This window comes from Felis catus, chromosome B2 (genome assembly GCF_018350175.1).
Source record: "Felis catus isolate Fca126 chromosome B2, F.catus_Fca126_mat1.0, whole genome shotgun sequence".
NCBI classification, from domain to species: domain Eukaryota; kingdom Metazoa; phylum Chordata; class Mammalia; order Carnivora; family Felidae; genus Felis; species Felis catus.
Window position 1 is genome coordinate 33,607,741 of NC_058372.1, and position 24,770 is coordinate 33,632,510.

At 47.7% G+C, this 24,770-nt stretch overlaps 1 protein-coding gene across 10 annotated transcripts in view; it reads left to right on the plus strand.

Moving 5' to 3' along the window:
- Positions 1-24,770, plus strand: part of ANKS1A (ankyrin repeat and sterile alpha motif domain containing 1A) — a 179,342-nt gene that overhangs the window by 120,960 nt on the left and 33,612 nt on the right. The window lies entirely within an intron of this gene.

Here is a 24,770-nt window from a genome sequence, read left to right on the forward strand (position 1 = left end):
CCAACTTCAGCCAGGTCACGATCTCGCGGTCCGTGAGTTCGAGCCCCGCATCGGGCTCTGGGCTGATGGCTCGGAGCCTGGAGCCTGTTTCCGGTTCTGTGTCTCCCTCTCTCTCTGCCCCTCCCCCGTTCATGCTCTGTCTCTCTCTGTCCCAAAAATAAATAAAAAACGTTGAAAAAAAAATTAAAAGTGAATTTCTGGCTTCTTCCTGGAAACTTCCAAGTGACTGCCTTTGCGGTCCGCCATTGCTTATATGAAATCTCAGAAAATCCTTTCTCATTTCCAGCTTAGATCGGTGACTTCCACCTCCTCAATTCTGGTTCTACCTTGAGGGTCATGCACACTGTCCTGCTAAACAGTCATTCCCATATTTAAAGCTGCAGTTCTGGGGGTGCCTGGCTGGCTCAGTAGGTTAAGCGTCCTACTTCGCTCAGGTCATGATGTTACAGTTTGTGGGTTCAAACCCCGCGTTGGGCTCTGTGCTAACAGCTCGGAGCCTGAAGCCTGCTTCAGATTCTGTGTCTCCCTCTCTCTATCTCCCCTTCCCCCACTTGTGCTCTGTGTCTCTCTCTCTCAGAAATAAATAAATATTAAAAACAAAACAAAACAAAACATTTTAAATCTGCGGTTCTGTCCTCCTGCCCTCAAACCTTCGTGTTTCATTGCCAGGCACCCCAGTTCTTCTCCTTTTCCTCAGATGACTTGTTTTCAAACTGCATCTGTCCTGGCCGTTGATGCATCCAGGTCACCAAGTCCTCCTGAAGTCGTATGACATCATTACAGATTGCATTATACGGCATGATGAGATTTTACTTGCCACATGGCTCCTGATAATGCTTCATCAAGGATTGTGATTGCCTTCTTAGTCTCCTGAAAAATTAAAGGGATGAATCTGTCAGTGAGCCCAAATCAAGGACTGTATGCATGACCCCTCCAGAGCCCCTACACCCCTATCAGGAGGCCTTACAAAAGCTGTTCTCTGAAGGGACTGAGAGCTGCATGTTGCCCTGGGAAGCTTCTGCCTGTGCCTCCTGCCTGGGAGACGCAGCTGAGCCTCTCCCCTGTTGCTTTTTGGCAGAATCAATGTAGGTCTTTCCTGCACCCCCTTACAGAACAATGCCTGTGACTGCTGTCCACTTACCAGCCAGAATCATTCTGCTCTGAATCCCTGAGCCTTTCTTAGGCATTGTGTAGCAGGTACAAGAATCACCCTGCCCTTAATTTGCAAGTAAAGATGCTTTTATGCCAATTTTTCAGTTAAAATCAGTAGGATAGATGGGGACTGGGAGAGCCTATTTTGTATAAATGACCCCTAGCCAGTCCCCGTAAAGAGTGTTTCAAGCCCAGGGTGCCTGGGTGGCTCAGTAGATTAAGCATCTAACTTTGGATCAGGTCATGATCTCATGGCTCATGAGTTCAAGCCCCACATTGGGCTCTGTGCTGACAGCTCAGAGCTTGGAGCCTGCTTCAGAGTCTGTGTCTCCCTCTCTCTCTCTCTCTCTCTCTCTCTCTCTCTCTCTCTGTCTCTGCCCCTCCCTCATTTGCACCCTATCTCTCTCTCCTTCAAAAATAAAGAAACATTAAAAAAATTTTTTTGAGTGTCTCAAGCCCTCACTTGCCCTTGACTCTGAAGTCTTCCTCTTCTTCCCTCCTGTGTCAGTCACCGTGTTTCTTCCCACAGCCTCTGCTCTTCCATTCCCACCCCCCTCCCCAGTATCACCTCAGTAGCTACCTCCTCAAATATTCTCCTGCTTACCTTTGGGCTTCTCCTCTAGTCCTTCTTACTTGTGGCTGCTTTTTCATGATCTGAAATATTTTGTATTACCTCCCCTGACTAAAAACTACCTTTGGTCCCTTATGGCTCCAGTATAGAGTTTACATTCTTTGGCCTAGAGCTCCTGGGTCTCCAGAGAATGGCCCCAGGGTCAGCTTCTATACCTGGCTTTCTCTCCTATCTTCTACTCTTATTTTGTCTGGCTCCAGGCAATTCCTTTACCCACGATTTTCCTCTACACTTTGGTTTATACCTTTTTTCCTGTTGGCATGGCTTTCTTGATTTCTTTTTGTTGAAATTCCACCCATCCTTAAAGGCTTGCTCAGTCATTCATTCAACACATTATCGAGAGCCCATTGTATGGCAAACCTTGAGCTAGGTGCTGGGTGTAGGGAAGGGACACAGTAAACAAACATCCAGCTTTTGAGGGACTTACAGTCTAAATGGAGAGACAGATAGTAAACAAGTACAAACAAAAAATATTTCACAAAGATAAGTGCTCTCAAAGAAGCATATAGTACTCTGAAGGCGGCGGCGGGGGGGGGGGGGGTTTGGGGACAGGCCCCATTTGGATTGAAGGAGTTAGGCTGGTGAGTGGTGGGGACCAGAGGGTCCAGTCCCTGCTGCAGACCTTCCTGCCAACACCTCACGATTACAGAGGCGGCCCCCCTTTGGCTGTGGACTCCTCAGCCCCGACTCCTCAATCCTGAGCCCTACTCAGTGATTGGCACTATGGGCATTGCTGATCTTGTTTTTTTGTGCATGGTTTGTCTCCCTAATCAGATTAGAGACATTTCAAGGGTAGTAAGAACGGTTCATTTCTGCAAGCCCTCAGGTTTCCCTTCCCAGAATGGGCACTTAGAAATGTGAGCCAGTGGTCAAGGATCTCAGATGTTGGAGGTCCTGAGTCCTTAAAATGCCGTGTTCACTCCAAAGAGCTGAAGGTTTGAATTGCTAAAGACCTTGCCATGGTCGGGCATAGATATCGTTCTTTTTCTTCTTGAGGGAAATATAATAATTAAGTCCTTCTCCATCTCACCCTTAAATTTTGAATTTGATTTTCTTTTTCATTCTCTAGTAACATATAATAGCCCTTATGCACCATAACTGAAGGATTCTAGAAAATATGTGGTATAATTTTGCTTCACAAATGAGAGCGTAGAAGTTTATGGATTTCAGGAGAGGTTTATTGCTAATGTTTTGTGGATTTCTCAATTTGATAGATAAGGCCCCTCCCCTTAATTTTTTTTAAGTTGAAAATGTTTTACTAAAACATCCTGATTTGGAAAGGGAGGGTTGAATTTGACATTTAAATGCCAGTGTAAGTTTAAGCTAACTCCATTTACTGCCTGCCCTCTTATACATAAAAGAGTTAACATTTATAAAAAAATATTGAAAAGAGAAGCCCCCTTGGAAATGTCACAGTATTACAACACTTTCTACTTTCAAGTAGCATATATATAAGTCAAGAACAAAAATAGGTTTGGTCCATTCTTGGCCCTTAATCCTTTAAATTAGACTGGGAAGAGGAAAGAACCAAACCAGATATGGGATATTTTGGTGAAAATATCAGCTTCTGCCCAGGTAGCTCCATCTGTCCCCGTAGGTCTCCAGAAGGACTTGCTGCGGTAGAGTGAATGCGTAACTAAACAAATCCTTAGCTGGGTCCATGTGTTTCAAGCCATTACAGGCTTTATAGGCACTTATTCAATAGAGCAGAAGAGTTAGTTAGCATCTCTGACTTATATGAATGCTGGTGGAATTGATTTGGCTAAAGCGAAAATTTCTTGAAGTCTATTTTTTAAAAATCAGAAATATTGCTGCTTGATCTAGAAATAAGGTCCTTGATGAGTCCTCCCCTGTTGGGGTATTAACCCAGAGATCTGGCCATGCTCCAGTTCAGATAATGCTGTTTCTCTGTGCTAAATTCCTCCTGAAGGTTCAATTAGATTTGGCCTTTATTCATCCTGGGCAATGACTGGAAAACTGCCAATTTCTAAGGCCAGAGCTTAGTGGTGGACGCATTTGTTTCACTGCTGACAAAGATTTCAATGTAAAATGTCCCAGGCCCTTGAGGATGGAAAAGGAGACCGATCTCAATGAAGCACAAGCTTATTAGCCCTCGTGCTGAGATGCGTTAACGTCTCTCTGTGCCCTGGAAGGGGTTCCTTGCCAGGATGGACCTGAGCAGGCTGGAATTTGCTGCCTATTCAGACCCCATTCCTGGGAGACAGGTCCACTAATGAGGTGTTTTATTTGAAGTCACCAGTGGTGTTAACACCCGCAATTCCTTTGGTCAGTGATTACACAAAGCAGCATTTACTGGGTCTTAACATGGCTTGTGGAAAATGCCACCTGCATTTGGGGAGCATTGTGTACCCCTACCAAGTTTGTGGCTATGCTCTTTACTGGATTTAACTTAGACAATGCTTCCTACTTGGATTAATTAAAATATATTTCCAGGTGTTTGTAGGCTCTGGCATTACTTGGGTCATTGCATCATTTGCTACGTTTTATGTCCTGTGGCAATTGTGTCTATATTTCTTCAGTGTTGAGCTATTAAAGGGAACACAACTTCATAAATCTGAGGTGAGGTTGGTTAGAAACAATCAAATCTACAAAGGTGAGGGCTCCATGTTCAAGGAGAGGAATCCTGAGCTGAGTGTGTAATTGACAACTGTGAAATCACCAAAGGACTACATAGGCCAGTCACAGCCTGGTTCCTAAATCCTAGCGTAACAAAGTAAAACACAGATGCAGAAACTTAGGAAACCACTCGCTTTACCCAGGTGATAGTAAGCCTGTGGGACTCATTACCCTGTGAGTGGGTGGAATACGTTGACTTGGGAACTGTCTCACTAGGAGTAACAGTCAAAAAGGCACAAGCTGGCCTCCCTGGAGCCCTGTTCCCAGCCACAGTGCCAGTGGCTGTCCAGGCTGGCTGAGAGGGTGTGCTTTATCAGCAGGTACTTATTAGATGCCAACTATGTGTCAGGCACTGTGCTAGATATTGGGTGCAGGGGGTGCAGATAAAGGACACAGTTCTTTCTCTTAGCTTCCTTGAAGGACATCAGGGGTGGCTCCTGAGTTCTGGATAAGGAGGGTTTGGGGACAGCAGTCTGATTGGAAGTAGGGGCTAGGTCTTAATGATATGCTTCACTGTTTTTACTTAAGTTTTATGTGTTAGATTAACAAAAATAGTTTGGTTGTTTTGTTTTTTTTTTTAAGTTTATTTAGTTATTTTGAAAGAGAGAGCAGGGGAGGGGCAAAGAGAGAGAATCTCAAAACAGGCCCTGCACTGCCAGCATGGAACCCGACTCGGGGCCCAAACCCATGAACCATGAGCTCATGACCTGAGCCAAAATCAAGAGTCAGACGCTTAACTGACTGAGCCACCCAGGCGTTGCCCAAAATAGTTTCTAACTATGCTTTTATTTATACCTTATGTGAGACTAAGAAAATGTTAGTTGTTTATATGTAAAAGAATATTTTCTTTGGGTTTGCCTGGCAAGGGACTATTGAGATTGTAGGTAGGTAAATGTGCCCCAGCCCCATGGTATCCCTCCCTGAGGCTGCCATCGCTGAACTCCCGTTTCCACCTGTGTAATCTTTTTTTTTTTTTTTTACTTTAAAAAAATATTTATTTTGAGAGCATGAGTGGGAGAGGGGCAGAGAGAGAGGGAGAAAGAGAATACTAAGCATGCTCCACACTGCCAGCATGGAGCCTGACACGGGGCTCGATCTCATGAATGGTGACAATCTGACCTGAGTCGAAATCAAGAGTCAGCCGCTTAAGTGACTGAGCCACCCAGGTGCCCCTCCACCTGTGTAATCTTAATGCCATGTTGACATATGGGTCTTAGGGTAGTTTTTTTCGTTTTACCAAGTTCTCTTTACCGAGGCTCTTCAAGCCTGGCTGCATGCTGACCAGAGGTTGCCAGCCTGGGTCCGTCAGAAATCAGCCTCACTTCTTTTCCCAGTTCCACAGTTGATTTGTTGGTGATTTGGGGCAAATTATGGTCATCTCTGGGTAACAGTTTCTCCTCGTGGAAAGTGAAATAAAACCAGAATGTTTCTGCAGGTTCCCCATGGAATCCGGAAGGTCAGTGCTTTGCCTAGGACACATCAGGAGAGTTGTTCAGAAGGCAGGCCTCTCAGAAACACAGTGGTGTCACCGGTGGCTGCCCTTCACAGGTGGCTGCCCCACCTCTCCCCACTTGCGTCCTGCTTTGCATTCAGAGCAGGAAAGCTGTTAGCACAAGGCTCATTTAAAACCTCGGTGGAGGAGGTTATCATAGCATCCTTAATTCTAGTGAGCGGCTCCAGTTTCCCCCTCAGCAGTTGGAGTGATTAAATGTCATACTCTATCAGGGGAGTACCAATTAAGAACGTGGATTTCATGCTGGGTGCTTTCACAGTCTTTGGCTGGTTTTGGGCCATAGTCCTGACCCACCTTGGCAGCACCTTGAACTGGGGCATCCGTTGACTGGTTGGACTGACCAGCCAGAAGGGTCTCGGGGCCAGGACTGCTGGCAGGGCTTCACCTGCCCTGTCACAGTCAGCCCCCAGGAGCAGCTAAGATGTTACGCATATTTCCCATGACACCGCCCAGACAGCCACGCAGAATGTTTTTGCTTTGAGCCACAATGTTCCTTTGATTCATTGTAAAATGTCTGAGCTGGACAGTTCCCTCAGTAAACTGAGGCCCACGGAGGATGTGACCTACTCAGAGTCTCACAAGACCTTTGACAGCTCCCAGACCTCTGTTGCTTAGCAACGTCTTTGGGACAGAGTGGGCACTGTCGCTCATTGAATAAATGAGCAAACCCAGATCTCCTGGGATTTGTTTGAGTAACAGAGTTCATTTTACCTTTTTTGGTTCAAACCATCAGCATGCCGAATCTCATTTGGGTTCAGTGATTGATCTAGAGTGTTAGAAGATTCCACCTACTTTCTTGAAATAGAGTATCACCCCATGTTGCACATGCCACAGGGAAAGTTTAACCTTCTCGTCACTCTTTCCCTCATTTGTGGCACTTTTAAGCAGTGGTCCTCAAAGTGTGATTGCAGACCAGCAAGCATCAACTACACGTGGGAATGTGATAGAAATGAGAATTCTCGACTCCTCCCAGACCTACTGAATTTGACTCTCTGGGGGTGGAGCCCAGCAACCAATGGAACAGATGATTCCCTTGCTGCTGAAGTTTGGCAACCACTGCTTTAAGAGCTGTCTCGGCAGGGTTTCCTCCAGTGTGGGGTTGTATAACATTCATAATCAAATAAAACTTAATGTAGGTTTTTTCTGACACATTTAACATATCCATGGTAGTTATTGTGCGAGTGGTAATTAAGCAAATGAAAAGCAGTTCTTATAAATGGCTATTATGAGTATTACCCAGGCAAATCAGGTTTTTATAGTTATTTCCCCCTGTTAGCCAGCTTTCTAGTATCTGACAGTGGCCATGCTGTTGGCAGTTTCCCTCATTACACAGATGTACATCCTTCGGACACCCACAGAGACAACACTCATTCATATTTGAAGCCTGGCTCTAATTTCCCAATTGTTGGGGTTCCCTGGGATCATCTATCTTAGGTTGTGTTCCTCCCAAAGCAGGATTTAATGCAGATAGTTTATTTGGGAGGTGATCTCCGAAAGCACTGGTAGGGGAATGGGGTCACGAGAAAGAAAGGAAAGCAATTAAAGGGTTTGTTATCATGGGGTTACCACTCTGAGCCCTGGGGCTCAGCCCCACTGGGAAGCCCTGACAGGTGGCCTCAGTTACCCCGCTCGAGGGCGGAGGGAGCTCTGGGGTCTTTACCACCTCCAGTCGGTGTGGGTGAGAGCTGCTCCCTTAGCGGGAAGAGGGGCGGGACATTATCACCCTGGCACTTCCAGTCAACGTAGGGCGTGGGCCTAGAGGGCTCTGGAGGCCAGAGGGGACCCTCAGAGCGCTGCAGGTGCTTGTGGTTGCAGACTGTCCGGTGGACAGGCTCAGAAGTGACGAGTGTCGGGAGAATGCGGGCAGGGACTGGCAGCACCTAATGTGCCACCCGTCAGTGGTCCAGGCTGAGGTTTCTCCGGCTTTCCTGGATGCCCCGCCCTGTGCCGGGAGGGCTTTGTGGGGCACAACCTCTCCCTCTTGGCACTCCAGGACAGACCTGCTCCTGGGGTCCCCGTTCTGGGGGAGTGTGGCAGGCAAGTACCCTGGGGCCTGAAAGCAGCTGCCAAGGACGGTGTCGGGAGTAAGGGAGAGGGTGCTGTGAGAATACTCTGGATCTTAGGGTCTGAGCCAGGGAGAGGGCAGGATGGAGTAAATGAAGAAATCCAGGGCTATAAGTGGCAGAAGCCAACCAGGCTGAGGAGGGGAGCTGTGTGCCAGGCCCCCCTTTGGGTGGATCTCTTGGCACACTGTGGTGGTTTACCAGGCTGCAGAGGATGGAGGGACCAGAATCTTGCATCTTACTAAGGTACTCCTAACCTGGTTTTGCTGGGTCCATGGTAAGAAAACGAAGGACGACAAGGAGTGTCATGGCCGTGCCCATGATGCTTGTTTGCCAACTGTCTTTATTCTGATTGTGTCCATTCTTTTTTTTTTTTTGGTGCTTCAGTTGTCCTTTCCTTCATAAAATGAAGGGGATGGTTTTCATGTGAGCTTGAGTTTTTTTGTCCCTTAGTCAAATGTTTTTATTTTGAAATAATCCTAGATTCACAGGGCACTGTGGGAGTAGTACAGGGAGGTCCTTTATTCAGGACCCTTCCCCCAGCTTCTGCCAGTGGTAACATATAACATAACCCTAGAACAATATCAGAACCAGGAAAGTGACGATGACATAATCCACGAACCGTATTCACATCTCACCAGTTAGACATGTGTGTGCGGTTCTGTGCACTTTTATTAGGTGTACGTTCGTGTGACCGCTGCCATGATCAAGATCGGAACTGCTCTGTCACAAAGCTCTCCCTCATACTTCTGTCATGTTCATTTCTAAAGTCCTTTTTTGGCCCTGATGAAAAGTTGGATAAACATTCCCATTATCCCAATTAGGAGGGAAAACGGACTGCAAACCTGCTAAGTTTAGGGACCACTGCCCTGTGTCCCCTTGTTTAACTGGGACAGTACAGTGCTCTGCACAGAAGCCATTTTCCTGAGCGAGGCTAGTGCCGCGGATGCAGAGAGCTAAGGGTGATAGAGCTCATCTGTGCCTCAAGTTTTATGCCTTTAGGGTTCAGCCTCTGGAGGCTTAAAAGGTTGCTCTGTGTTCTGCCTCTTCCCCAGCTCACAAAATCAGTGGAGTATCTCAGCAGGGAGGCAAGAAGCAAGGTTTAGGCCCTCAATTGCCCATCTTACTTAACCTCTCTGAGCCTTCATTTCCTTACTTGCCAAACTGAGAGATTGGTCTGTATCTTCCCATCCTTTGTTTCCATTGACGGAGGCGGGGGGGGGGGGGGGGGGGGGGGCGGTGGGCAATGGCTGAGTTTACCAGCTGGACTCACTTAGTCCCACTTCTGGGAGCAAAGCATTTTTAAAAAGGAGGTTAGAGGTTTTGTACTTCACAGTTTTGACTAGAGCCATCCTGTTTATTTTCAACTGTGTGGGAGCATATTTGAGATTCTGATGCGTGTGCCCGAACGCAGAGGCACACAGACTTGCACACACATACAGCCTGAGCCCAGAGATATTGGAGAAAAACAGATCCCTCGTTGATCATGGTTACAGTGGGCACTACACTTCCTTCAGCCCGAACTTATCCTTTCTCTACACTAGTTTGTTTGTTGCTCAAGCCTTTGATTCAGTAAGAGCTGGAATCTTAGAAGACAAGGTTTCTGTACCTCAGTTAACAGTGGAGCTAGGAGGCCCAGCCTGGGACCCCTGACCTTTTGCCAGGGACTCTTGGGGGTCTCGACAAGCTTCCCCTTCTCCTATTTATTCTCTCCTATAGTCCTAAGGGATTGGCACACCTGCGCAGGCTGCCTGCTCACCCACCCCACCCCCTTCTCCTCTTATCCCAGAACTCTGTGAGGAAGTAACAAAGTTTTCTGTGGTCTCCCCAGTTTTGCTGTAACTGAAATAGGCACATGGTCCCCTTTTAACTTTTAACTGCTTGTCCAACAAAACGGAAATCGGAAACTGAGAGGCTAGAAGATAGCCAACAATGGAGATGTTATAAAGTTATTAGAACTATTAAAGCAATAATTGTCCTGGGTCTTACTCAAACATTGATAAACTAGGTCTTTCCTTGGCTCCACTGACTGACTTTTCCCTCACTGATGTTGTTGTCTTGAGGCTATGGCTCCTGCTACTTTTCCAAAGGGCCCTACCTCCAGGGCACACACACAAAATCCTTAGAGGACAGTTCTTGACAGTGATAAATGCTTGCAAAACAGTTGAGACTGGTGGGTTGTGGTTGCTCTGGAATCTCCCTTCAGGCTGAGGCTGGAGATGGTCTTTTGGTGGGTGGCCCAGGGATCTCCCAAGGCAAAGGTTTCACAATGTGGAGAGTATAGCGTGTCCGTCTTTTCTGCCTTTCTTCTCCCCACTTGCCGCTTTTATTGATGGTCTGAGAATACTCGTGCACTCTGTAATTGCAAGACTCCCTTAGTAACAGGCCCAAGAGGGCAAGTCCACAGGGGTTCTCCTGGTGCAGGCCGTCTTCACTGAGGCCGTTTCGAAAAGTCTGGGTCTTTTGTGGTTATCCAGTGTGGTTGTATACTTTAACATGAAAGTTAGCCCACAGTAGTTTCGTGCCACAGCCCTTATAGGGAATGGGCTTTTCTCAGGAGACCCAGAGAACATGTGACCTTGGCCAGCCCAGCAAGAAGCAAGGGCTTATTGCTCTTCCTTTATGAGGCACCCCCCCCCCTTTTTTTTTTTTAATATTTTCTTTTTTCTTTTTTGAGAGAGAGAGCGCGAGCAGGGGAGGGTCAGAGAGAGAGAGGGAGACACAGAATCCGAAGCAAGCTCCCCATGAACTGTGAGATCATGACCTGAGCCAAAGTCGGGCACTCAACCTACTGAGCCACTCAGGCGCCCCTACCAGTGCCCTTTCTTCAGATGCTGGGTCCTTTCCACGGCCTTCTACTCCCTCTGCAGCAGAGGGAGTGCCCGACCCTGAGCTCTGGTCCCAGAATTTATTGGGCTAATACGAGGATATCAAGTTGTGCTCCTACCCCCTAGGCCAAGAACGTGAGATGGCAACTTAACATCATTTAGGAATACTGATGTCAGTGGTAAACTCCAAAGCAAAGCAAGGGGGTGATTGCATTTAATTCAAGAGTCTGGTGGCCTCAGAAGAGCACAAAGGGAGACAGTGACCTAGGAAAGACATGCTTTTTGGTGGCCATGTTCTATTTCGTACACCAGGTGGTGGGCTTGTGGATGGGTCATTTATTATTGGTGTTGAGATCATAGTATTATAAAACATACCCTTTGGAATTTGAGAAAATTTTCATTTTTTTAAGAGGAAAGAACACAGTTGCTTGTGGTTGAGGTCAACACAGGGCTGATAATAGAGGTTGTTGACTCAGGAACTTAGCAATGAGACAGTGAGGATGCATTTGGAGGAATTTTAGGTGGAAAGAGTCCACACATCTGGGAGCACCACCACTTTCCTCTGGTCATTTCCTCTTCGGGAAAAAGCTCAGGTCCAAGAAAGATGTATGTCCTGAACAGATCCCTCCCTAAGAATCAGATGTAATCACTTTAAAAGCTCTTCGTGTGTTTTTCCACTGGGTATTGACTGAACCCTCCCAGTGCTCAGTGCCTGCTAAGAGCGCCACTGGGAAATACAAAAGAGGCTTGGGTGTGGTGTGCATGTGTCGAAGGGCCAGGGCTCATCCTTGGACTATGTTTATGTGAGCATGTTTGCATTAGTATAGTACAGCCGGGCTGCCTCTGCAGGAGGCAAGGATCCTAAACAAAGACCTTAGATGCAGTCAGTCTGGAAAGGGTGCTGGCAGGGAACCAATGCTTATCACATGCTTGCTGTGTGCCAGCCACTCTACCTGTGTTACCGCATTTAACCCCCTTGCCGTACGGCGAAGCAGGTATCATCATCCATATTTACAGACGAGGTTCAGGTAGGTTATGTATTTTGCCAAAGGGACAAACCAAGGATAAAGCCTTGCTCTGACCCCGGAAACTTTTTAATGTTAGACCGCACACAACGTGGAGGAGCACAGGTGACTTGATCTGGTTCTGGACGGAATTACAGGGTGAAGGTTTGGGGGCTGCAGACAAGGCAGAGGCCTGCCCGGGTTGGGCTTGGGATCTCAGGAGCAGCAGCAGTGTAGACTGGTGGGTAGGGTGGGGTAAGAGCTAGGCACCATCATCAGGCCTCCGGCCAGGGTCAGGTATCCCAGGTGTACTGTCGTCCATGGTCTTAGTCTCTGCTTTCCTACCCAGAAAACAATTGTCCTCCGTGTACTTATATCTTATCCTCTGAGAGTATGTTTGGGGGACCTGAAGATGCCATTCCCATGGTTTTTTATGCTCCCTGATGGGTGGGGCAGGGCACAGACTAGTTCCTAGCTCAGGCTTTTTCTTCAGGATGACCTTGGATGCCCATGAGCTTCAGAACACATCTAGGAGACTTGAAGGACTCCAGTTGCTTTGCCTCCCTGTCCCATGGTCTGCCAGGGTAGGTAAAGGGGACCACATCGAGGGGAAGGGTCTTGTTAACCTGGTGACTCCATCTCTGTGCTCCCAGCTTGAGATCTGGGCTGCGAGGAGTTCCTGTTACCAAGTGCTGTGTGTGAGTGAATGGCGGCTATAAATTTGACTTGCATGAGGTAGCCTCTGAGTTGATAGAATGGAAGAGCCCATGACTTGCTAATGCCTTTGATCTGTAACTTACACAGCCATGGCTGGTTGGCCCTGGACCCTGGCAGTGATCAGTGAAAGCATAAGGCATTGTGCAAACAGGAACTGCCATGAGGAAGAAGGAAGGGCCGCTGTATGCTGGGATTTACCCGACTTTTCAGGAAAGAGTAGCCAGAGAGGGGTTCTGTGTCTCTGGTGGTTTAGACCTACCTGAGCACGAAAGCAGTTTGTGAATTACGGTGTGGCCCGGCTCCTGGCATCTGTGACAGGGGTTAGTGTTTATCAGGCGCTCCTGCCAGCTCCCTGTAGGGGCTTTCTGCAATGGGCACTTGGGACAGGGTTGTTTGGTTAATTACAAAACTCTGTTAAAGGAGGAAGTCACTTTTAAAAAGAACACAAACAGGGGCACCTGGGTGGCTCGGTTGGGTGTCTGACTTCAGCTCAGGTCATAAGCTCACAGTTTGTGGGTTTGAGCCCTGCGTTGGACTTTCCGCTGTCAGGGCACAGCTGGCGGCTTCAGATCCTGTGCCTCCCTCTCTCTCTGCCTCTCTACCCCTACCCTGCTCGCTCTTGCACACTCTCCCTCTCTCTCTCAAAAATAAAAAAAACATTAACCAAATAAATTAATTGAAAAGAAACATTTTAATTTAACCCCAAACGAATAGGTGTGCATCCCAGTGTTTTGATGTGGCATTAGGGCCTTTTCTTCCCCTGTTGACGTGCTAATTTGGAGTTCTCTGCCCTCTTCATTACGTGAATCACGCCCATAAAACGTCATTGGCTAAAACTCACAGTTAGTTTGAGTTTCTTAAAAATAAAGCAAGAATTTAGTCCCTTGTGAGTACAGAATCCTTTAGAACCTTTTATAATTTATTTCTCCAACAACACCTGATTCAAAGGCAGTAAAAAATAATCCTGTTATTGAGTCTCTTCAAAGCATCTATTGGTTGTCACAGAGACTGCTTTTTGTGCTTGTTTCGTCATTTATGTAACGTTTAATTAAACTTCCCTGTTTTCGTCAACAAATATACAGCTATCTTACGCCAGTTTTGGAAATGATCCCAACTAATTCCTGGTAAGCGGAACACTCGGTGGGATAGAAGCAGGAGACCCGCGGGTGTGCTTCAGAGAATCCTGCCAGCTGGGAACGCGAGCATGAGTTTACTGGGGGAATAGATGGTGTGCAGCTCGGTCAGTCAGGTAGAGGTCATTAACGGACGTGCAAAGGAGGTGGTGGTATTGCTGTTGCAGATGGCCCTGCTGATTCCACGGTCTGCCTCCCTCCCTGCCTGCTGACCCTGCCCTGCAGGAGCCAGCTTTCTCAGAGGTGTGGGATGTGAGGCCAGCACCAGGGCCTGCGCCCCTACCTCTGTGGGGGAGGGGAGCAGGCCTGAGCGGAGACTGCTTCCTCTCCTCTGTCCCCTTTCTCTCTGGTTGCCCCCCCCCCACCCCCCCCTCCCCGCCATGTTCCTGCCAAGGAGCTGCCTTGTAGAAAGGCATCACCCCCCCCCCCACATGAAACGTTTTGTCCTGAATGGAGAGGCAGCCTCCAGCTGAGTGTCCAGGAAGTGAGCTATTGTTCACACAGCATGTTCTAAACATTTTCTGCCAGAAGGAAACCTTTTCCCTCTGGTTTGTCCTTTTTTTTTTTTTTTTTTAAACAAAGGAACCTGGGTTTTGATTAACTTGTTTTTTAGGTAGAATTCTGTTTATTTTGGAACCAGATGAATGTGAATCATGAGTGCAAACCCTTTCTAATCTCTATAAACTGAAACAAGCAAGGGGGTAAGGCTGTGGGGGCTGTTCGCCTGGCATCTGTGCTTTTACAAGGACCACAGACGTTTCTCAGTGTAAGCAAGACTTACAAGTGGGTCAAGTGGGTTCCAGCGTGAAAACGAAATGACTCTTAGGCTCAACCCTGTTTTTCCGAGCGCAGAATTTTACAACGCTCCTGGGTACTTTACTGCTATGGCCCCTGGATATTGGCAGGGACCAAAACTTCCCAGTAACAGGGGCAGACAGATACTGCCTTTGGAGAAGGAGCAAATCTCCCTTTCTGTGCTTACAGTAGCAAGAAGTTTATCTTCACCTATGGGACAGTGTCTTTCAGGAATGGATGAATCACACGAAGACCCCACGTCTTTTTTTTTTTTTTTTTTTTTAACATTTATTCATTTTTGAGAGAGACAAGAGTGTGAGTGAGGGAGGGACAGACAGAGGGAGGCACAGAATCCGAAGCAGGCTCCAGGCTCTGAGCTGTCGGCACAGAGCCTGACGCAGGGCTTGAACTCACAGACTGTGAGATCATGACCTGAGCTAAAGTCAGGCACTTAACCGACTGAGCCACCCAGGCACCCCAGAAGTTAGAGCTTGCTTGAGTATCCCAGTCAACAGACTCCTTATTACAGCTCCCTCTAGAAACGAGACACTGCGCTAGGACTCTGTGTGTGTTGTCTCACATCTTTATAGCAGCCCTGTGTTGATGTCTCCGTTTCTCCTGTGAAGAGACAGAATCTTGAAGAAGAGGGGTCGAGTAATTTGCCCGTAGCAGCGATCCCACGGGTGAGGAATTTTTCCACACTTCATGGAAGAGGAAATTGAAAGAGAAGTTAAATGACTTGTCTAAGGTTCCACAACTAATTTTAAAAGTATTTCAAATGCAAGTTTTGTTTTCCAAAGTCCTTGTTCCTTCCTCCACTCTGCAGAATCTTCTCAGTGTTCCCTATCCCATGTATTTGAACTTGTGCTCTGAACTTTAGTAGAGTAGAAGCTAGGCCCTAAAGAAGCTGGATGTCATGAATTATAAAGCTAATGAGTTGGGCACAGTCACATGTTTCTAGTGCTCTGACCATGGACATTGTTCTTCTCTGACGTTTGGTTTCCTCTTCTGTAAAATGGGCAGAATCAGAGCTCTCCTCCAGGCTGCTTGTGAGGATGAACTGATCCATGGGGCGGGCACTGAGCTGGTGCTCAATGCAGAGTGCCCCAGTGACAGAACCCAACCCTAGGACCTAACAACCCTGGGAGGCTCGAGTGCCAACATTGTTGATCAAAAGTACTTTCTGAGGAGAAGTGTGCCTTGCTGTGAGCCCCTGAATTCGATTTTCAGGAAAGAGGACCTCCCTAAGTAGGAAAGGGATAATTTAATAAGCTCTCAACACAGTCCACCCACCTCTACCTTGTTCCCTCAGTGTTCTGAGGGTGGATTTGATCTCATTTTATTGACTTCAGGCTCTAGAGGATACGAACGCATTCCATTAGCCATGTATTCTAATGTGCTGCTTACCATGCTGAAGTAAGTCATTGATGGAGGGATCAGTGTCTTTTGAGTCGGATTAATACGAACCAGTTTCCCAGGGTTTGCTTATCCCTGGGAACACTGATAATTGAGTTTTCAGATTGTCAAGACCAGGGTTAGCCTGGGTTCCAGAATAGAGAAAGCCACACCACAACAGAGACGCTATGCTGAGGGCCCTTCACCCGCAAGCTTGGTGACACGGAATAATGGTGAAGTCAGCTTTCCCACATTCCTTTCTCTTTGTTTCCTTTGCTGGGCCTGTCTCTGCTTATTAGCATGTTGAGCAGAGTTCATTACAATTGATGAAACTTCAAGCCTTTTTGACCTTACAATTTACTATTCTCTAAAAGATTTGATCCTGAAAGAAATATTTTTTTCCCAGCATTTTATTCTGAGAATTTTCAAACATGCGGAAAACTTGAAAGAGACTTGAATAGTGGGTCCCTACATACCCAGCACCTCGAGCCTACATTCTGTTAATTGCATTTTACTGTACTTGTTTTGTCTCCTATCCATCCATCCATCCATCCATCCATCCATCCATCCATCCCTCAGTCCACTTAAAAGTTGGTTATTTTTTGATGCATTTCAAAGTCACTTGTGGCCATCATAGATTTCATCCCTAAACAGTTTAACCATGTTGTATATCATTAACTAGAGTTTGATAGATATACGTTCATAGGGTTTTGGGAAGAGGGGCAGTAAAGTGTATACAAAATGAAATGCATAAATCTCAAGTCTACTATTCCTTGAGTTTGGACAGACACATACATTTGTGTGACCCAGATTCCTATCAAGATGCAGAATATTGCCATAAACCCAGAAAGTTCCCTCGCACCCCTTTCCAGTCACTCCTTACTGCCCCCTACGTTTTTCCACCTCCATAGATTAGTTTTGTCTGCTCTAGAACTTCATATGAATGGAATCAATGCAGTGTGTGCGCTTTTGTGTAAGGCTTGTTAAAAAGAAAACCACAGGCCCAAAGTGGAGTCCCTTAGGCCAGGTCACCAGACTGGGGCTTAATTAACCTAATCTAATTGCACTTTCAACCTCCCCTAGAAATGTAGTCTTAACCAGGTCAGTCTGGGAATTTTCTGGTCAGCACCCATAAGGTAATCTGTCACATTCCCCAAAGGAAGATGAGGTAATCTACCTACTAAGACCCTTTTGTCCCCAGAGGAAGGTGACCTCACCTGAAATAGTCCTTTTTTCTGTTCTTGACTTCCTTGTCCTGCCTTTGAAAGTCTTTCCCCTTCTGTAGCTCTTTGGAGCTCCCCTCTACTTGCTAGAAGGGATGCTAACCAACTCATGAATCATTTAGTAAAGCCAACTAGATCTTCAAATTTACTCAGTTGAATTTTGTTTTTTAACAGGCTTCTCTGAAGGATTTTAACTAGTGCTCTAAAATGAATTTTGAGAACTCTGTCAACTTCGTTTATCCAACTTCCTCTTTCATAACTTCAGAGACCATTAGGAGTGGTAAGCTGCAACAAATCTCAGGGCAGCTCATGGATACTGATAGTGTATTTGCGTTAAATGTATATGATCTTTTTTTCACACCGTAAGTGTGTGTAACTTGGTGCTGAGAGTTTTGCATGTGACTCCCCTCGTCTGATGAGGCAGATGCAGAATCTGAGGAGCTGACGGATGTGGTACCCTTTCCCTGGCCACACTGCTGAGGAAATCAGTTCTGAATGGGAACTTAGAGTGTTTTCTGTGGGCTGGTTTAATCGATAGCTAGGCTAACCGTGCAGCCAGGGCGCTTTAATGAAATTCAGATTGTGGAGGAATGGGAGCAAGGGAAGCTTACTCGGTGATGGCGGTAGTGAAAGAAAAACCAAGGAAGGTCCAGGAAGCAGTTGCCTGGCGTTTTAGAGACCTGCAGCCTCCCTGAGGTTGGGTGCCTTCCTCCCCGTTCCGCAGCCCCAGCCCCCAAATAAGCCTCCTCCTGGGTAGAAAGGAGATTGTGTAAATTGGAGTAGAACCCAAATACATAACCCTCATTAATCTTTTAGAGTCTTGTCCCACTTATTAAAGCCAGTATTTGGCACATAACCCAGAGTTAGGTGGCAAGCCATAATAAAGTTAATTGGAATCTAGGTCTCCCAACTTTTTTTCTTCTTTCAGCAGTTTCTTGAGGCTTTGAGTTAAAGATTTGCCTGGAAGGTAGGCTGTTCCAGGGTGAGGAGGTCACTGGCCAGTGTTATTTGCATGTAAGGTCTTCCTCCCTGGGTAAGGGCCTTCCTCCCTGTGAGATGAGATGAGATGCCGGGTCTGGGGCATGCGCATCTCTGGTGGGTGGATCGGGAGCACGTTCCTGGTCAGAAAGTGCCAGCTGGGAGAAGTGGGGTGGGAGCTGCTTTGGGGAGGGGGGCAGGGAAGGCCCAGTCAGTAACCTAAGAGGCGTGCGAAAGGTAAAAAATGAGGAAGGGGGGATAGGAAATGAATTGGAGGCCACAGCGTCTTTGACTTTGCGTCCCCCCGCCCCTCCCCCAGAGTCTAGCCTGGAGCAGATAACATGCAGGCTTTAACAGGAGCCCGTGGTGACACAAGTACAAAACACTTGTGAAACAGAACCACTCTGTTGTCTCCCAGCCTGGAAGGATTGAGAAGGAAGGTAACGATGCAAAGGGGACTCAAGTTGGGGGGATATGCAGCAATAAATATAGCAACAATCTGTGTGCCCCCTGTGATGAGACAAATTAAGCCTCCACCAACAGCGGCGTGCTCTGTGGAAAAGAAGTTACTCATTGTCAGTGGAGCCGCCACCGCAGCCTCTGCCTCGGAAGGCCGGCCCTGAGTCTGTTGGCAGATATTTATTCCTTCCCTGCCCTCTTCTCCCCTCCCCCACCCTCTCCTGCCTCCCTCTCCTAAAAGCAGTTGACAAGGTTAGAAAATCAGGACAAATAATTTACTTCAATCCATCTCTGTCTTTCCTGAGGCCTTGTGCAGGCCAGGGGCGGAGGGAGAGGGGGAAAAAAAATAACCCAGACCCTGGTCAGTGACCCTTTTTCCAACGTGGAATCAAAGCCCACTCCAGGCTGAGCCTGTCTGCTGCTGAGAGGCAGGAAGACAGAAGTGGTGATGAATTCTTATGTGGTTTCTGGGCCCGGGAGTGCAGCTGTCAGCAGTCTTCAGGGTTCCTTGCCCAGCTGGAGGCACGTCAGCAGTCACCTGATGGCACGCGTGCAGCATCCAGTGAGACTTGGGGTGCTTAAGGCTCAGTTCCTTAGCCCTGTGCTCCTAGGAATGTGGAGCACTGTCCAAGCAAGGGAGAGGGTCTGCCACTTAGTACCCCAGAGCAGGAAGCTCGAGCTCCCCGGGGAGCAGACTCTGCCACCAACGGCACTTAGCGGAAGCAAGAGCTGTGCCGCCCGCGAGGAGTTTGGGAGTCGGCCCATGGAGCAGAGCTCCAATTCCCTCACCTGAAAAATGAGATAATATGTTTGCTTGGCAGTGAGTTGAGGCTCTGCAGGATTGCTGAGCGAAAGGGCCAGCTGGTAGTTGTAGGGTATGAGGTTACTGTGCCCGCAACCCAGGGAGGTTGGAGACAGATAAAAACAGGGGCAGGGAATCCAGACTGGGGTCCAGAAGTGTTGGCTGCGTTTCCTCTCTTACAGTATTAATGAGGTGACTAGCCCGATGTGGGCATTTAACAAATTGTAGCTGTTCTTGTTTGTCACTGGCCGCCTCCAGTGGGCCAGCCCTGTGCATGGCTCCATGTGAGATCTAAAAGAGACAGTATGAAACAGAGTCCTTGCCCTTAGTGGCTCTGTAGTGTCTCTGGGACACCTCCTAAAAACAGTTCATCAGGGAAATAACGATACAAAGCAGAGTGTGTTTCTGGACCAATCAGGTATTAAGCATTGGGACAGAGAAGGAGAGGTAGAAAGGGTCTCCAGCCCTGGCAGTACAGGCCCAAGGGGATTGGTATGTATTTTCCAACTGGTGGGAGAGTCCTTGGGAACTGAGAGTTCCCCAAGCAGCAGAAAGAGGGTTGGGAGGGAATGTCTGACCTCAAGAGCCAAATTCAGTCAATGGTGAATTGCAGAAACGTCTCCCTTCGTGTTCCCATTTGCACCAAAAGAAAATAGGAAGCAGGTGATCCCTTTCCCTCCTTCCTCTATGTTAGGCCCCACCTAATGGGCATGTTGACCAGACTGATAACTGCTCCCCTGATATTTGATTACAAATGGGAGCCCCTGAACATAGCCATTGCTTGTAACTTGTACCACCTTCTGGAAGGGAGGTTTCACACAGGCCTTGGATCCAGGCTTGTGGTTTCTCAGGTGGACTTCCTATTCCTACAGAGGTATTTCTGTCTCCGACAGCTGTCTTCTCCCTCCCCTCACTCCTGATACACGTTGAAAAGTCCGTTGTAATCTGACTTGTTCCCCAAAGCCAGGGTGTAGTGATAGGGAATAGAGACCTGTTTATCTGTATACGGAATATCACCACCCATGATCCTGTGTTCTTTTTTGTTTGTTTGTTTTTGTTTTTGAGAGAGAGCAGGGGAGGGGCAGAGGGAGAGGGAGAGAATCTGAAGCAAGCTCTGTGCCCAGCGTGGAGCCTGACTTGGGGCTTGATCTCACGACTGTGAGATCGTGACCTGAACCCAACTCAAGAGTCAGACTCTCGACCGGCTGAGCCACTCAGCCCCACACAATCCTGTGTTCTAAACAAGCACATGTCAGGAGATGTGAGCAGCGGTGTCTCTAGTGTTTGAGTTATTTTTGTTTTCAGCCACGTGGAGAATATGTTTTATACATCCCTGGTGGGGGCAGGAGGGGAGAGTCTAAATAGAATAACCTTGAGTATATTTTGAAAATGGAATATTTCCAAGCATTTTTAAAGTACATGTATCCATTATGTCGATAATGCTTAGGCCTTACCAAACACAAATATAAGTTCCCTATAGAGTTTATGTGAAGTGCAGTATTAGAGCGTGACCATTGTCCGTCTCTCCCCCAAAAGGTCACTGAACCTCAACAATAGAAAAGAGAATATTGAACTGTGCCCTTCCAGGACATTACACCTGCCTGCTCTGTCCCCTGAGATGCAGAACATTTCTGAGAAAACAGCTTAGTCAGATTTTTTTTTTTTTTTAACTCAAGCCCAAATGGTTAAACTACACAAAGTAGATAGATCAGAATGGTGTCTGTTTTCTCGGTCAGCTCCTCTTTGTCTAGACTGGAATGACCATGTTCTCCCTCTGCTGGTTCCGGGCCATGGAGGGTGTGGCAGGGAAAGAGGAGATCCGGCTCCTCCCTGTTTCCCCAGCCCCTGGGGAAGATCACAGCCCCAGACAGCTCTGTGCTTATGGTGTCAGGGCGGACACCTGCCAGTCTCTGCCCAAACAGGACCTTTTCATTGCCATGTTCCTCCCAGCCCTGTGTTTCTGCCAAGGCAGGAAGGGGTGCTGGGTTGTAAGCTGTCAGTAACCTGCCGAGTACTCCTAGTTCCTCTATAAACTAGCATCTTCTCAGCGTGACTTAGCTACTCCAGTTCGCAGGACAGCGACACGTACAGTTTCAATGAAATAGTTGTGAGAGTGTCCTTGCATACCCCGCCAGAGGGTGGGCTGTGGAAATGTGGGCTGTTCCTGGCCCTTTGTAGTGGGTGTGAGGGTGACTCCTGGGGCCAGCAGGAAGGAAGGAACAGAGCAAAGAAGCAGCAGGGTGTTCAACTCTGTTCACTCGGATTTCAAAAGGCCCTTTGGCAAAGGGCCAATGAATTGGGCGGCCAGGAGATGCTGATTGGCTAGGTCAACTGTGGCTTTGGGTGTTAGGCGGTTATGATGATCATGAAATAGGTACCGTAGATGACTTGATTTTCTATTAAGAGCTACCTTGGGGTCGTCCTCCGGTTCAGCTCTTTCCACCCATGACACTCTGCATGCCTTGGGAAAACAGCTTTTTCTCTGCTAGCTCTTAAGTAAATGGACCCCTCCCTCCCCGGCTTTCATTCATTCAGTAGGTTCCCTGTTTAACACAAGCCAGCCCACGGGGGCGAAATGGCAAGTAAAACATGCTTTTTTCCAACTCTCGTGGCCTTTTCAGTGGTGATTCTCCCACACACACCCTCTTTGGCCTGGAAGAGAGATCCATAGCCTGGTGGAGCCATTCCAGGGATAAGGACCCATTCATTCCCCCCATGCAGAGAAAAGTTTTCTCATCTCGAGCACCCTGCTTTTCTCCTGTAAATAGAGAAAAGGAAAAGGAAAAGCACATCAACAGATATCCGTGGAGTGCCTGCTCTTTGCCCAGCTTGGAGGCTTCTATGATCTGGACAGCCCAGGCTTTGGGACCTGGGCACTGATGTGTCATTTAGTGCAGCCTGGGGGTGGGGAAGCAGCTTGGCCTGTCTCCAAATATCCCTAAGCCTTTCCTGTGGAAGAGGAGGTGTTCTAGGGCAATAACCAGACCAGTGGGTTGAAGTCGGAAGAAAAAAGATTTCAATCTGTAAAAAGACAGATGTTATAAATTGGCACTTTCTGCATATAGGGCGAACTGACCGGGAGAGTCAGTGATCATCATAATCACCTAACGCCCCATCTCTGGAAGGCCTTTAGCAAAATCGGACATGGGGTGGGAGTTGGCATTACACGACCCGTGGGGTCCCTGCTGCTAATTCAAGATTTTGTGCCTGGAAGAACTCTCAAGAGGGAACCGTGTGTGCAAACATGTGTGTAGAACAGTGTTCTTCATGGCACTGTTGAGAATGAGAAGAGATTGGAAACTACATACGTGACCACCAGGGGACTGGTTGAATAAATAAGGTGACATATCGGTTAAAAAGAAAAAGAAAAAAAAATGTTCTTATGAACTGTGGGAAGAACTCTAAGATGTATTACTAAATAGAGAAAACAAGATGCAGAGCAGCATATATAGACTGCCTGTGTCAGTGTGGGGGGTAGAATACCTTCGTATGTTTGCTTACATGTGGCTGGAACAGATCTGGAAGCACACTTGAGAAACTGGTTACACTGGTTCCCTGCTGGGAGGAGAGCCAGACAGCTGGGAGACCGGCACAGGGAGACTTCTCTGAATAACCTTTGTATCTTTTGAACTTTGAATCATGTGGATGTATGACTTGTCAAAAAATACAAGTAAAAAATTTTTTTTCAACTTTAACTAGGTTTTTACTAGGTTGAATGGAGCTCTAAGAGGGGAAGTGGAAAGCACACGAACCCTTTATCGGGCATCTTCTGTGAGCCAGGCCTTTGGCTAGATGCTCTACGTAAGCTCTACTTTTAATCCACACGACAACCCTTCATAGGAGGCAGGACCCATCCCTGGTTTGTTTTTGTTTAATGTTTAATGTTTGTTTTTTAATGTTTTTGAGAGACAGAGACAGCACGAGTGGGGGAGGGGCAGGAAGAGAGGGAGACACAGAATCGGAAGCCGGCTCCAGGTTCTGAGCCATCGGCACAGAGCCTGACGGGGGGCGCGAACTCGTGAGATCATGACTCGAGCCGACGTCAGGCGCTCAACCGACTGAGCCATCCGGGCGCCCCAAGACCCATCCCTGTTTTTGTAGAGTCAGCACTGAAGCTGGGAAAGCGTGAAAGTGCTTGCCTGTCCGTGTGGGTCTTTCCCACGCGGCACCAGGCTGCCTGTTGAAGGAGGCAGTTCTTGAAATATGCGGAAGCCAAAGACAATGATGCATTAGGAAGGGAAGGAGGAAGACATTGTCTTCAAGGGACAGGGCAGACCTGCAGTGGCACTGCCCGCTTCCGTGCCTGCCTCTGGGCTGTGGGGCTGGTGAGCAGAGGCACACCTCCATTTGCCCCACAGGTCAGATGTGTTGTGTTTCCCTTGGCTTTTGCTGAGCTCAGGGATGGAGTTCGCAGTGTGTGTTAAAAGGCGGTTTTCTGTGGCTGGAGGAAAATAGCCACAGCTCCCGGCTGCAAAGGGAAGGGTGGTGTTTGTTCTGTGCTCTTCTGCCCGCTGTCAAATGTGCTGTCTTTGTCTACCAGCTGGAAGCTGGCCGGAGAGTTGTGTTTTTGGGGTTTGTTTTTGTTTTTGTTTTTGATTTTGTTTTTGATTGTCAGACCTAGGCTCCTTACTTGCACTTAGAGGAAAAAGCATCCAAGCCCTGGTACAAAAGGTTCTCGTAACATTCTTTTTGGAAAAAGAGCCATGAATGAGCTCATTATCACTGCATCCCAAAAGAGGAGGAGAGGAAGAGAAGGTGTCCGCCTCCTTGCTGCCCTGTCTTGCCCCTGGCCAGGTTTCCTGGAGTGGGGGGCTTGGCTCTGGCTCAGGGTGACCAAAGCCAGATGGCTGGAACAGGTGGTCCATTCAGGGGGCAATGCTGGAGACATCGGATGCTTTGAGACCAGCTCTCCCTGCTGTGGTCCAGAGGAAGGGTACATGTCTGCATCAAAAGATCCTCTAATCAGAGTTATACGCCTGCCTCACTTTGACTTCTAAGAGGTTCCTATGTTGAGGTTCTCTTCTTGTCTCCGTTCTAAAAATTGTCCTCATACCTCAGAGCTGGCAGTCAGGCAGCACCAATTATCTGTTGAATGCTTAGGACTTGCCAGGCACTGCTCTAGGCACTTGGGGTGTCACATGGAACCAAGCTGGCAAAGTCTCTACTCTCATGGAATTTAAATTCTGGTGTGAGCAGTGAAATGTGCCAGGTCTGGCCTGCTGTTGTCCAGTCTCTGCTGGGCTGGGGGAAGTGCTGCAGGAGGGATATATAAATGCCTTGGAAGGAAGACTTTTCGGCATTTCCAGCAGCTGAGCCCAGGTTGTTACCCACTCCCTCCTTTCGGAGCGTGTCTTTAGTCCCTGTTGGGCTGTGGCCACAGAAGGGCCTTTCTTGATATGAGCAGCAAAGAGTTCTGATCCCTTGCAGGTTGGCGCTTGGA